At 37.8% G+C, this 12,231-nt stretch overlaps 1 protein-coding gene across 5 annotated transcripts in view; it reads right to left on the reverse strand.

Annotated features, from left to right (window-relative positions):
- Positions 1 to 10,902, reverse strand: part of LOC6636634 (mitochondrial basic amino acids transporter) — a 32,418-nt gene extending 21,516 nt beyond the window's left edge. The window contains exons 1-3 of one of the 5 annotated variants that reach the window (XM_070210928.1): positions 10,859 to 10,902; positions 7,297 to 7,499; positions 4,060 to 4,176 (exon numbers count right to left, since the gene is read on the reverse strand). The gene's annotated coding sequence lies outside the window, so the exon portion shown is untranslated. Of the gene's footprint in view, positions 1 to 4,059; positions 4,177 to 7,277; positions 7,500 to 7,618; positions 7,965 to 10,858 lie in introns of those variants that run through there. The other 4 variants (XM_070210930.1, XM_032433290.2, XM_032433289.2 and 1 more) reach the window with 4 other exon arrangements.
- Positions 10,903 to 12,231: the final 1,329 nt, after the last annotated feature.

Below are 12,231 nucleotides of genomic sequence, written 5' to 3' on the forward strand. Positions count from 1 at the left end.
AAAAAATACCTAAGTAGCATAAAATACCCCAAATCCAACAATATTTTAAACTGGCATTTCCGACGGGATTTTTAAATCTGTGTAAACGCGTTATACCGTGTAGCAGTTGACATTTGAAAATCAGCTGACGATTGGACAAAAATAGTGAGAGATTTGGTAGAAAGTAAAGGGTACGAGAACTTTTACATTGCTAATCAAACTTCAGATTTTTATACCCTGAACCCATTATAAATGGGTATAAGGGTATATTCTATTTGTGCAAAATCCAAATGTATGTAACAGGTAGAAGGAAGCATCTCCGACCTCATAAAGTATATATATTCTTGATCAGCACCAATAGCCGAGTCGATCTAGCCATGTCCGTCTGTCTGTCCGTCCGTCCATCCGTATGTATGAACGCTAGGATCTCAGAACCTATAAGAGCCAGAGAAATTTTAGATGTAGATGCCCCTAGTTCCCGCGCAGAGCGAGTTTGTTTCCGATAATCGATAACTTACTCCGTTTCCAAGCAATCGATAAAAATCCATATCGATATCCTGTTTTTTGGCCAATTTTGGTAAATAATAAGAGCTAGAGTCACCAAACTGGACATATAGCTTCTAAAATAAAATATATATATGGATTTGATGTTGGAAGAAGAGAAGAAGAGAGTTCAGGGTATCCCCTAGTCGGGAGCTACCGAGTAGAACCTCTTACTTGATCACGTGAGGCCGATGGAAATAACCAAGAAGAGATATGATCACATTTAAGTTATTATTGATTGATTTTGAAAGTTTGTATGTTTCAATCCAACTAGCAGCACATGAGCCGAATAGGTTATAACTTGTTTAGAGCGACAGGCTGTTAATTCTGGTAACCCATATGGGATTGTGTCAGAAAAAGGAGCGGCGCTTACAGTGCATCTTTTTAAAGATTACTGCCAGAAGCATATAATACAGTATTTGCTGGGACACCACAGGTGTCCCAAGCATGCAAGATAAGAATAAACGAGCATTTGATTTGAAAAAAGCGATATAAGATAGACGAATTGGTTGCGATTAAGCGTACTAAGTAAGGAGCAGGGTTGAAGTTAAAGGGAAGATATCTCGGTCCATACAAAAAAAAAAAAGGAGGAGATGTAAAAGGTCCTTGTTAAACGTTTAAACTCATAAAAGAATTAGGGAAGAATTCCATGTCAGAAGCAAGTAGCCGAGCGGGCAATGCGCAGAGTTCGTCGTTATTGATCAACGGCAACAATAGAGAGCCAGACGGCTACAAGCAACTTTACGTAGCAGGCAGAAGGAAGCATTTTCGACACCGTATGTATGAACGCAAGAATATCGATAACGTACACCGTTCCCAAGCAATCTATAGAAAGCGATATCGACATCCTGTTTTATAAGAAAATTAGGTAAATAATAACAGCAGTTTATTTACGCAACCGATTACCCACGAGCGCGCTTACAAATATGACGCCCATGGAAGCATGGATTGGTAAAAAACCTTCAATTTGTCATTTAAAAGTTTTTGGTTCCATTCCAGTGGCTTTGGAAAAGGATAAGCGGCTAAGCAAATTAAGTGCCAAGGGTCGGATATGCCATAGATTCAAAAGGATATCGGTTGTATAATCCGAGCACTGGGCAAGTGGTCGAGAAGAGAGATATGCTGTTCGATGAGCAATGCGGCAGTGAGCAGGGCGATACTGGAGCCGTTACATTTGATTTGCCATCGTGTGCACTGAAAAATGAATGTCAATCGAGCGCATCGACAGGGATAGCTCATACGACGTAGCCAACGTCGGCTTAAATAATGGCAGTGGCTCAGACGACGAAGCCATCGTCGGCTTAAATAATGGAAATGACTCAGAAGACGAAGTCAACGTTGGCATAAAAAATGACAGTAGTAGCGACAGTTTCGTCAGTGCAGACGAGGAACTACGTTTAGGGCCAGGTAGACCAACATTTTTTTGCACTGGAAAGCTTAGAAGACCTAAGAAGCAATATAATATTCTTTGAGCAGTGGAAGGCCGCGACATAAAAATTCCTACATCCTATGCTGCATTATGGCGTGATGCAATGAACAGAGAGTACGACTCTCTGATGTTGAATAAAACGTGGCACGTTGAGAAATTGCCAAAAGATCAACGCGCAATTGGCTGCAAATGGTTTTCAACATCAAAGGATGAGCGGATGATCAAGTAGAGCGATACAAGGCACGTCTTGCAGCGAAGGGATATGCACAGAAATATGATATGAACTTTAATGAAATATTTTCACATGTATGCAGACCGGAGAGTGTACGTTTCATTCTAGTTCTGGCTGCTGAGCTAAAGCTGCATTTGCACCAGATGGACGTGTGATAGTGACCTAGCAGACACCATTTACTTGAAACAACCATTGAGCCTAACCTAATGACCAGCCGAACAAGGTCCTATTGCTGAAGAAACCCATCTATGGGCTGAATCAAGCGGGAAGGGAGTGGAACAGCAAGCTCGATGGAGTATTGCGACAAATTGGATTTGTCCCTTGTGAACATGAACCTTGCTTGTACCAGAATAAGAAGGACAGTGTTGCTAAGATACTGGTTTACGTAGATGACCTTATCATAGCATGTCAAAATAAAGATGATCTGTATAGCATAAAAGCATATAGGTCCAACGGGAAGGCGAATTGGGTGAAATTACCTTATGTCAGACGCAATACATACGCGATTTGCTGCGTCGTCAAAGCATGGAAAACTGCAGATCATCCGCCACGCCTTTGAAGGCAGGATACGATGCCGACTGGGGTGGGACAGGACGAATCGTCGGTCGAAGACTGTGTATGTGTTTTTCCTAGCTGGAGGGAAGTCGGAGAACAGAAAAGTGTTGCTTTCAGTAGAACAGAATCCGAGTACATAGCATTATCGTCCGCATGCAAGGAGGCAATAGCATTGCGAAGTCGATCTTATTGTGCACTATATAGCACAATAATGTATATTCTCAAAAAGTAAATTACATAGATGTTATGCCAGCTTATACTATCCACCAATATAAGCGGTGGATAGTATAAACTGGCTTATTTATTATACCCTTGCAGAGGGTATTATAATTTTGTCTTCAAATGTGTAACGCATAGAAGGAGGCATCTTTATGTACTTCGGTCCGGCTGTCCGTCTGTTTGTTTCTATGCGAACTAGGTCTCAGTTTTTAAGCTATCTTTAGAAAACTGTGCAGAAGTTTCTGTTCCGCGCAATACATATGTCGGAACCAACTGGATCGGACCACTATATCATATAGTTGCAATGGGAACGATCGGTTCGAACTCGCACCTAACCGCACCACCTGCCGCCGTCTTCACTCAACAGCCACAGCCGGCAAAAAAATAAATAAATAAAATAGCTTTCTCGGCAGGGCCCGATCTCGTGACAGACAACACCATATGCCACCGCCTCTACTCAATAGGCCCACCAATAGTTAAGTCTCAGTGAGAAAAAACGAATTTAAATAGCCGCAAAGAAAACAATACAATCGCAATCACAATGTTGTTGCTCAAAAAACAGGATGTCGATATTCGATTTTTACCGATTACTTGGAAACGGAGTATGTTATCGATTATCGGAGAAAAACTCGATCTGCGCAGGCACTAGGAGGACCTACAGTTAAATTACAAGTCTCCAGCTTTTATTTGTTCTGATATTCTTGCGTTCATACATATGAACAGACGGACGGACAGACCGACAGACATGGCTTGATAGACTCGGGTTTTGATGCTGATCAGGAATATATATACTTTATTAAGTCGGAAATACTTTCTTCTGCCTGTTACATATATTTGCACAAATAATACCCTTTTTGGCCGTTTTAGATGGGTTCAGGGTATAATAAGACCATCTAAATTTCTCTTGTTTCTTTACTTAATTTGCACATTGTGTGTTCTGTCAATGTAAGAAAGGTATTTAAAACACATGTTATAAGTGAGTTGTGAGTAACCAGCTCCCCAACCAGGCGCCAAATAATAATAATAATCCCTATTAACTTAATGTATCTATAATTCTGTTGTATAATTACAATAAATAACGGAGAATAAAATGACAGCGTACCTTTATTTTCACAGCATACAGTCCGTCACTATTTTTCTTTTAATATTGCAGTTGTGGACCCAGGACATAAGAAGGTTCGAGATTAGTCACCAGATATTCATAAATTTCACAGAAATTCTGAACAATTGTTAAGAAAATCATTACATTATCGTACTGGCTTACTTCTCTAAAAAAAAATTGTTATGTATCAAATAATGCACCTCATCCAAAAATATTTTAAGCTAGCATTTCTGACTAGGTTTTGTTCGCGAGCGTTTAGGCAAGGCCATTAATCGCCTGTCCCAGCACTTTAGATCAGCTCTATCAATTTTTTATTAACAAAGTTATAATAGCAGTCACCGTCTTCATCGTTTAATAATTATATGAGTCTACAAAAAAAAAGAATAATCTGTAATCTATGGCTTGTAAGGTACTTATTTATGAATACAATTCGTATGCGCATCCTGCTTATAACTTTCGTATTATTTCGACATCGGACTTTCAAAATTTCCTTAATCTAAGACCGAATTTGCTCCGCGCTAAGCCCAACTAACATTAGGCTGCAATTTAAGTAAATTCTATTGATGAAGGTTCAGATCTGCGCCAACAACACCCACCATGAAGCAACTATGGGTTTCATTAAATAGGGAGCCTTGCCAGATTGTGGACCTTTCTTTTTAATTATCGTCCATTGGCCGTTCTAACTTCTGCCACCCTAATATCGCGTCCCTCTAGAGCCTTGCCGTAGCTTGGGTCCTTGCTGAGCGCTACCAAGGGCCAGGAATTGAACACGACTTTCACTGCAACTAGAGTCGAGTGCAGCTCTTTGGTCGTTAACAGCAGGCCGTCTACCGCCCGTAGGTGCCTTGCAGACGCCTGCTTCAAACAGACTGCCGTTTTTTGATACGAAATCGCAAATTACGTCCACCTCTTCATTGATTCGAGCTCGCAACTCCCATAACTAGCGACGACAATCTTCGTATCGTCGCAGTGAATGATCTGTAACAGTAGTCTACGGCTGGCAAGATACGATTATATATATATACGATATATACGTAGACTTTGCATGTATGTCTTTTTATGGATACTAAATTGAAGCAGAGTTGAATAGTCTTTTTGGTTGGCCGGTCCAAACATAAGAAGGTCATTTAACGCAATTTAAGACGAAGTCCGTCAGGACGTTTTGTGGCCTTAAGACACACTGAGGCAAAATGAAATAGTGTGGAGAATTTTTGTCTTAGAATCTGATTATCTATTTCAGACTTGTGACCTAATGTAAGATATTCTTCAATGAATTCCAAACACATACGACTAAGCTCTGGATCTTAAGATAAGCGTCGTTTAGGCAACGTAAGCCACCGATTAGCAACCTCGAAGGATCTATCAAGTTGATTATTATCTGACTTAAATGCTTACAAAGTAAGCTGATAATAGCTTGTTCTCTACAAAGCTGCAATAGTTGTGCTAGCTCGTCTGTTAAATCATTAATTTGTGAACAAGTATCGAGTAAAGCTCTAGACAAAAAAATCACGTCTTCTCGTTTTGACACTAAGGAATGGTTTTCGGGAATATAAACACTTTGGGGTCAACTAATCGATTTTCAAATAAGCCACAAACAGGTACACGAGCCTCGATTATTATTTTTGAAAACAGCTTTTGACTCTTATTTGGAGCCATCGCGTGAATCCTCCCATTTTCCTTTCCTTTGTTCATAAAAAGCTGAATAAGAATTGAGTTTGTTTGGTTATCATCTATTGACAGGAACAAGCTATATATGGTGTAGATAGTGCCAATCATTATTCTTAACGATTCAGCGGAAGGTTGGTCTTTTTTCGGCAAGTTTAAGAGAGCCGAAATATTTGCATTAAGTATTACATCATTGTCGTATACTGCCCTTAGGCTGTCTAATGCTTTTAAATAATTGTCCTTGGCGACTTGAAATGCGCTAATAGTTCATAGAGCTTTACCAGCAACATTAGAACATATCATTGACTTTAGGAGTTTATCACCGTAATATTAATACATTAATACACTACACTAAAGCTAACAGCAGGAAATCCCAATGCTTGGGAGCAAAACAAATTTAATTAATTAATAAACGATGAAATGGATTTAAATGTTTAAGTGCAAGGTGAGTTGAACGAGAACTAAAACTTACTATATGCCAGTCCGAAAGCAGACAGTGTGGACTCAAGTCTTTTATCAAAAACCGTATAGTAAGAAAAGGCTTAGAGAATTTAAAATTTGCAATAGCTTTATGGGAACCAGATTTTTTACTTATTGAGAGTGGGCAGAAAGTGCAGTATATACGCAAACATTATTAGATCTTAGGCTATAACTTCGATAATGCTATTCTGCTGTAGGCTTCTGCGCACACCCATCGGCTGGGTGGTAAGTGTTGTCTATCTTTTTTACAAAGGCAAACATTCTCCCTTATTAAAACGGCTGTTAACATTATTATATTTGGTAGCAAGGGCGGCTCTCGTACGCCTCTGCGTATGACTCCAGTTGCGGTCTGGATCAGACTAAGATTCCGAGATCAGCCTTAATATCTTAACCTACGCCACTGCTACTTCACTCTTCCTTATTTGGTACGAAATTAGTTTCGGTCGAGAATTTCACGAGAGATGATTGGTCCCAGTTGGAACCAAAGCAAGACGAGTTTTATGCACCATCGACAATTCAGCAGAAAGTTTAATCTGAAATACAAACTAGCTCCAATCAACATGTCGATTGGTTATGATTTGAAGAATTCACTTTTAACTATTTATATAAATGATGGAATGCTCTATGATGAGTATGCATGTGGAGTACTCCGACACTCGAGACTGGACATTAATGTTGACCGAAAAATATCGTATTCAAATGCTGCATCACCAATGACAGAAACTACTGTTGTTCATTTAAATTTGCTTCGCGTCGAGGAGCGCATGGCAGAGCATGAAGCAATCAGTGCGGTTATTTACATTGATGACTGCAGTGGCAAGTAGGACAACATCGTGCTTGAGATGCTGGCCGGAGGGGGTCGGCGAAGAAAAATTGCCGCTAATATGTTTTGGGACGATGAAGAAATTTGCTGTGTGTGCTCGGGTCTGCAAGTATTGAAGCCACAGACTGTAAGCAACTTAGACACAGAGCATAATTGAAAACAGAATGGCCTGCGACATCACAAAATACACATGCACACGATCTACTGTAGTGACTACAAATTTTCTGCTAGGACTGTTCTTATGGCCCACCTGGGAGCTAGGCGCGTACATTGTGTAGCGTGTTTTTTCAAAGCTTCTCGGTAAGGGCTGTAAGCTTCTTATAGAATCCAATAACGTCCAACGGCGATCTGTCCATCGGTTTAAGCGCACATAGATACGTCGATAACAGTTTTCCTTATCCGAAAATTCACATCGTTCTATCGTCGCACCTCTAACCACCTTTCTTAAGACCAGAATGTCAGCGATGGGGGCCTGGAAAATAAGAAATTGTTATTGAAACGCTTATCAATTAGTTCAAAGACGGTGGCATAATTAGCGTTTGACACTTCCATTGAAGAGACACCCGTAACCACCTATTGTTTGACTCAAACCTTGGCTGAAAATCCTCGTTAATTCGTCACATTAGATTCGCGAAGTCGTTTGGGATCCAACTCAGAGAAGAATCTATTGAGTCGAGCATTCAAATTCTTTGTTTTTTTTTTTTTAATTCTTTAGCGGTTTTCAAACGCCACCCGATTCACTAAAGTCGACAAGCCATAGCCACTTGCACTTTTACTTTCATCAAATATGTGTGTGGCGCACAAAAAGGTTTACCCAGCCGAACTACAATACAAATCTGCGCGCACAAGCGATCGTTTGAGTGAGATATCGTATGGTTAGTTTTGCTGCACGATTTTGTATAATTCACAACTGTATGCAGTTGTGCAAGCAGGCGAAAACCCCTGCACAGTCACATGTTTACAGAGCTCGGGTCTTAGTTTAATCAAAACATTTTTTATTTTAATTATATATCGCAGCTTTTAAATGGTACAGGTATTTTGGAGTCTCGTCTTTCGTACACAGATCAAAAAATGTAATCTAGTGTAAAATGTATGGTAGCGCTTTAGTGGAGGGATGTTAGTTGGTTCTTAGATTTCTAGTAGAAGGTGGTACGATGATACAGGGTGCGAAATGGAATATTGCCCTTTATATCATAATACCATACTTAACTTTTTAAGTAGTCACTCAATCCAAAATCTGTAAGGAATTCAGAGCTCTGGCCGTTGTATTATTTTTCATTACTAACATTACTTATAGAGTGAGCGTAGCATGTTTAGTACCTTTGGCAATTAGCGTGTTGAACCAGCCATGCATTATTGGAGGTTTTTTAAAGCAAAAGAACATTTTATTTTTACGCTTTTGTAAGTGTTTATTTATTTTATAAAGAACTCCACAAACTGTTGGTGTTAGAAGTGAACTTTTGGGTAATGAAGTAAGCCGGCTGTCTAATAACCTAATTGTATCATATCAATATTTGCTTCATTTTCACCACATTTTTAAACTGTTATGTACGTGAGGTATGTTGCCTACATGTTTTGCAATAAGAAACAACATACAGTATATCAGGAAATTGTAAATATGTTAATTTAAATGCTTTTATTTGTACACATTTCGTAATGATTAACGTATTATCTGAGAAGTGGTATCAAAGTACATATACTAGGATAGCAGCCTAAGTGTGTGGGGAAGCACCGCAGCAACTGACGTGCATTGCGTCATTGAGCATGGCGTTTATGCCAGAAACAGATACAGAGCCGAAAAGTCACTCCGAGCTATTATTACCGTTTTAGATTTGAAGCCAGCTGGATAAGGTTGGTCCGCAAACGCGAAATAAAGCTCATTTTCCATAGGAAGCAACAACAAATCACTAGCAAAACAACAACAGTGCGCACGAAACTCCGTTTTTTCTTCGTCGCCCGTTTTGATCGCTGAAATTCTATGCAAAATTTTAAGAACATAGGGAAATCAGTGCAAAGAAAGAGACAGATAATGCCGCTGTGTTTGTTGCTAGTCTCTCTGTCGTTCATACGAGGCAGCGCCTATAAACAACAACAGCACAATTTGTGTACTAAATTGTTGATGGAGAACCGAGTCCCGGTGAAAGTAGGTAGAAAATTCGAATGGCAGCAGACGATGGCATTCAGATCATTACGCTCACGGCGCACCAGCATCATATATTATGACGTCACTTTTCATAGAATTTTATTTCTTGTGATGTTTAGTATATATTTCTACCTTTATTACGTACATTTAATTTAATAATTTGTAAAATGGGTCTATTATAGTAAATAATTGATTGACATATGTAATAATTTTAAATACGAAATGATTGCACTCAACAAGCCTTAGGCTGTGACGTCAAATGGGCAACAGAATATTGCAATCTTCTTAAGTTCATAGACTTCCTTTGACCTGGCAGACACATACATATATGCAGATTTGCATATATGCATACATGCATGCATACATATATGCAGATTTGCACCACTATGTGTGAGATGAGACACACTTGCAACTATTAGGCGCGTCGTAGCATTGATACCCTTATTTAGAGAAATGGTTATAATGCTTAAAGAAAATAATTAATAATAATTCTACCAATAGTTCTACACAAAATACGAAATTATATTTTTCAGAGTCACTGGATAAAAATGTATATATGTATAAGAAGGTTTGTGATATTTGGTTACATCACTTATGAATATATGAATATACTCTATTTTGAAAATAGGTGCCTTACTGTTTAAAAAAGAAAAAAAAAACTGCCGAGCTGCTTTTAAGTTGAAAGCGAGTGGAGAACAAGAAGACACGACTTTGCGAATTATTGGCATAGCAGTGTTTAGAAAACCATAATAATTGGTTAGAAGGGTACAGAAACTAAGATCATAGGCTGTAGCTTCAAAAAAAAAAAGGATAGCAAGGACAGAATTTTTGGTGTGCTTTTTTCATTGTCGAGTCGTTTGTTTTAATTATGGTTGTTGTTGGTTCTAATGGAAAATGTTTTGAAATTGTGATTGAATTTTGAGCAGAAGTAGCTGCAGACAGCCGGGCGGTATGTTTGCAACCTCGGTAATTTGCTTCAGAATTTGTTAAAAAGAGCTTTTGATCCAAATTATGTCTCTGTATATTTATTACTCAAAAGCGTTTATGTATGAATTTATAAATGTAAATAGTAGGAAGATATGCCTTTTTTGATAAACTTTTAAGATGTTTAACTCGAATATAGCAAGAAGCGAATAAGTTATTTTGCTTTTGATTCGTTTTTAATAGAAATACGCACCATAATAGAAACGGACTGCTAGTTAGAACTTGATATTTTCAAATCTTTAACTTGTTTGTGACTCCACATATTGCTTGATCAGCATCAAGAATCTTTCTGGAGAAACTTTTGATTAATCCATCGAAAATGGGTCGAATGGGGCTTAATAGTATTTCCCAACATATGTAACAGGGGCATATTCTTGATTAGCACGAAAAGTCTTTTCATAGTTGGCTCCTCGAACTTGAAGGTAGACAGTTATTGTCCTTAGTTGTTAACATTGATTCTACACAAAAAACTTGTCGCGCACTTATGCATATATGTCCGTATACATATATAAACACATGAATATATACGAATATATTTGTCTTTAATGCATGCATTTTTTGCTAATGTACATGCAATATTGTATATATTAGGAAAAATACATAAGCCCTTTCCTTTATATACATTTAGATCAGTATTTTGCGTTAAATTTTATAATGTAAAGACTTCGAAACTTTATTTCATTTTAATTTGTACTTATACTTACGTACGTAAAAATTAAAAAAAAATCCGTACCGTATTTATTTTTGCTAAATTGAGAGGCAACTGAATTCCTATCAGTAATATGTATATGTATTGGAATAGACATCAAAATGAGCTTAGCTCCCGATTAGAAAATCAACGTGGCAAAAGGTCACATAGTCGATTTGTTTTATTTATTAACCCGTATGGGCCTATAATTTGCCTTGAAGCACACCCTTTATAACTATTTCGTTATTTAGTAAATTACTAATTACTAAATTTAGCCCTAACAAACAAAAAATTTGACAAGTATTAAATAATTATAACAATTAACAATTAACGGAGATGCTTCCTTCTAGCCGTTACATACATTTGCACCCTTTAACCCATTTTCAATGGGTTCAGAGTATAAAAAGCCAGAAGGAGGAATGTCCTAATGATGAGTTATTCTTGACCAGAATTAAGAGCTGCATTCATTTAGCCATGTGCGTGGATCTCAAAAACTATTAAAGGGAGATATACAACTGTGTGTTTTGACTGACTGACTGACTGGTTCGTGATCAATGCACAAATGAAATTTTTACTTCACATCACCTTACGTACCGCCATTTAACCCGCAAATGTGAAAGTGTTAGAGGGATGTTTTATACTATGCCAAATATCGAATTTTTCTTGGTATAAGTGGGGGTCTAATATTTGCAGTTGGGTGCAGTTTCTACTTCAAATTCATTTCTATAGATTTGTGTACTTATTTTCAAAAATATCTGTGAAAATTCATCTTATACGCGTTTTTTATACACTAAGCTATTTCCCGTTTCCAAGTAACGATATCGAAATCGTGTTTTTAGCTTATTTCTTAGGTCATTAGACCCAGAGTCACATAACTTTACATGTAGCTTCTAGAATATTATATTAGTATAAGGAAGGAAGAAGTTTCTTCCATTTTATAACTATCGACAACTCCCCGCTACCACCTCATAGATATAAATCAAGTAAATAACCCAATTCTTATTTAAGCCCCAATTTCGATGCAATTGATGCAGTTGGACCAATTGGAGCAGCTAGCGCAAATTGCAAGAATTTCTGTATACATGTACACACACACATTCACGCCCGTCTTTATTGAATTTTTTTTTTTTTTTTTTTTTGACATTACAATTTTGATTTGTATTCTTTGTGTATGTTTTGCTATTATAATTCGTTTTTTCTTTTCTCAATCAATTGGTGTAGTGTGGCAATTCTGTTTGAGTCTTATAGAAGAATATTTTTTTTTATTAATTTTTATTACTGCTAAAGCAAACGAGCAAGTGGCGCGACTTAAATTTGGTGTTGGTAGAAGAGGGATCAAGGTATGCCCTAGTCGGGAACTCCCGATTAGAGCCTCTTATTTGTTGCACC

This window comes from Drosophila virilis, unplaced genomic scaffold (assembly GCF_030788295.1).
Source record: "Drosophila virilis strain 15010-1051.87 unplaced genomic scaffold, Dvir_AGI_RSII-ME tig00001590, whole genome shotgun sequence".
NCBI classification, from domain to species: domain Eukaryota; kingdom Metazoa; phylum Arthropoda; class Insecta; order Diptera; family Drosophilidae; genus Drosophila; species Drosophila virilis.